This window comes from Coffea arabica, chromosome 3e (genome assembly GCF_036785885.1).
Source record: "Coffea arabica cultivar ET-39 chromosome 3e, Coffea Arabica ET-39 HiFi, whole genome shotgun sequence".
NCBI classification, from domain to species: domain Eukaryota; kingdom Viridiplantae; phylum Streptophyta; class Magnoliopsida; order Gentianales; family Rubiaceae; genus Coffea; species Coffea arabica.
The window spans coordinates 9852957-9855731 of record NC_092315.1 but is presented as its reverse complement, the minus strand read 5'-3'; the positions used below and the strand labels follow the sequence as shown (position 1 = coordinate 9855731).

The window sequence follows — 2775 nt, the reverse complement described above, 5'->3', positions numbered from 1 at the left end:
TCTCAGTTGAAATAAGGCCAGAGTGAAAACGCGAGTAGACAAAACGCGAGTTATGCCGCGTTTTGTTTAGGCGCGTTTTATAGCCGAAATTCTGCAATTTGACTCAGCCAATTCTCTTGTGTTCACACCACTTTCCAGCTATAAGATGCAAGGGAATTCGGTGCACATGCTTCAGAAGACAAAAGGGCAAGAAAAGTGGCTTATTTTCAAGTCAAAAATATTGGTTTTTGACTATGCTAACAAAGTGGAGATTTGGGAATCAAAGGATAGAATTTGACTTGGAAAAATGGAGCCTTTGAGTACTTTTTATGCAGAAATATGGGGAGAGGTCTGGAGATCCATTCGTAGCTTAGCTTCTTACAGAAAAACATAGTCTCTCTAGCTAGGTACTTGCAAAGGACAATTGAGGTTTCATCTTGTAATCATCTAAGTTCAAGACAAGGAGATTTTTGGAAGGCTTCACCATATCTTGGCTAAGACTTTCTTTACTCTTTTTGTATTTGTAAATTCATGATGATTTGCATTAATGAAGTTATGAGTGTTTCATCATTCATGAGTAGCTAATTTCCTTTATCTAGGGAGTAGATGAAGCTTATGGCCAAATGATATGAAGTGATTGTGATTTATGCTTGTTATGTCTTGTATTAACTTATCTACTTGTGTATGTTGGATTACTTGTAGTTGCTTGATCACCAATAGCAGGTTTATAGTTGTTTTTACTCATTGAGAAATGGTAAAAATAATGGAATGACATAAGTAGAGCTTGAGTAGTATATTCATGAGAATAGAAATACATTCAAGTGGATGAAATCTGCATTTCATGTGTGAATAAGAACAGATTTAGTATTTACCAAGAGATTAGGAAAAACTAATCTGTTTTAACCCATTATTATCATGAGAATGTGATTTTGGTATTTCTAGAAATGAATCCTTGGTTAAACAAGAGCAGTAACAAGTGTTGAATTAATTCATTTTAGATCTTTTGTGTTATAAGTGGAATCTACATCCCTAGATCTTAATATTTAGTGAATTCTACTCCTATTGTGAAATTGCATTTATCTATTTAAGAATTTTTGTAGTTGAATTAAAATCTGAAGTTTCTGCTCAAATTAATTGTAAGTCTAAATAATAGAGTAAATTAGTATCTAATAATTGTTTTAAATTGCTCCTCGTGGGATCGACCCGATACACATCTCGTACTACAATTGCGACCTGTATACTTGCAGTCCAACGGGTGTAAATTCGGAATTAAACTTGCATTGATACAAAAACCCCGTCAAGTTTTTGGCGCCGTTGCCGGGGAGCGGCAATATTAGAGCCTAATCATCTTTATTAATTTAGACAGCTTTATTTTTTTTAGATTATATTTAATCTTATATTGTAATCAGTTTTTGACAATTGAAATTGCATAATATCTCTTATTTCTGTTTGTAGTGTATGCACCGGGCGTCTCGGGAAGTTACACCTTTCGATCCAGAAATTGAGAGGACACTACGTAGACAAAGGAGGCATCCACCACAGCAAGAGGAACAAGAGATTTGGCAACCTATAGAGGAAATCTCAATAGATCTACCATTTGAGGAAGAGATGGCCGAAAATGACCCAAATAGGCGAGTTTTACGAGATTATACTCTACCGGGAACACAAGGATCTCAAACAAGCATAGTAAGGCCTACGGTAAATGCTAACAATTTTGAGATTAAACCATCACTTATCCAGATGGTTCAACAATCTCAATTTGCAGGTAATGCAGTAGAAGATCCTAATTCACACTTAACTACATTTTTGGAAATTTGTGATACAATTAAAATGAATGGAGTTAGTGATGATGCTATACGGCTAAGATTGTTCCCATTTTCATTGAGAGATAAGGCCAAACTTTGGCTACACTCTCATGCTCCTAATACTTTCACCGGATGGGATGATTTATCAAGAGCATTCTTAAATAAGTATTTTCCACCAGGAAAGACTGCTAAGCTTAGAATGGATATCACTAGTTTTAGTCAATTGGAGGGAGAATCATTAGATGAGGCATGGGAAAGGTTTAGAGATTTGCTTCGGAAATGTCCACATCATGGACTGCCGGAATGGTTAATCATACAAACCTTCTATAATGGTTTAGCTTTTTCTACTAAAACTATGATCGATGCAGCTGCAGGTGGAGCTTTAATGGGTAAATCACCCCAAGAAACTCATAATTTGATAGAAGAAATGGCAGCAAATAACTACCAATGGGCCAATGAGAGAGGTAATACAAGACGTCACGCAGGTATGATAGAAATGGACACTCTCAATATGCTGAGTGCTCAAATGAATAATGTGATGAAATTGCTAAGTAGACAAGGTGGAGTTAGCCCAAGTTCATCTAATGCTCACGTAGCTTGTTGCTCTTTCTGTGGAGGTGAACATGATATTAATGAGTGTGTTGATTCTGAGCAGGTACAATTTGTTAATAATTACAACCGAAATGCTCCAAATAATCCCTACTCGAATACTTACAATCCGGGGTGGAGAAATCATCCAAACTTTGGATGGAAAGATCAAGGCAATCAACAAAGGCCAACCAATCCGCCGGGATTTCAACCAAGGCAACCACAGGCTGAAACTAAACCAAGTTGGGAGATCGCGGTGGAAAAACTTGCTAAGGTGACTTCGGATAGATTCGAGCGAGTTGAGGGGCGGTTGGACCAATTAGCTGGGATGTACAGAAACTTGGAGGTTCAAATTGGTCAAATTGCCAATGTGATCAACAATAGAAACCCTGGTGAATTACCA

The 2775-nt window shown here is 37.0% G+C and overlaps 1 non-coding gene across 1 annotated transcript; it reads right to left on the bottom strand.

Annotated features, from left to right (window-relative positions):
- Window positions 1–1974: 1974 nt before the first annotated feature.
- LOC113705161 (small nucleolar RNA R71) lies at window positions 1975–2081 on the bottom strand. Its single transcript, XR_003451808.1, has one exon. It is a non-coding gene; the product is annotated as a small nucleolar RNA R71 (small nucleolar RNA).
- Between the last annotated feature and the right edge of the window lie 694 nt (window positions 2082–2775).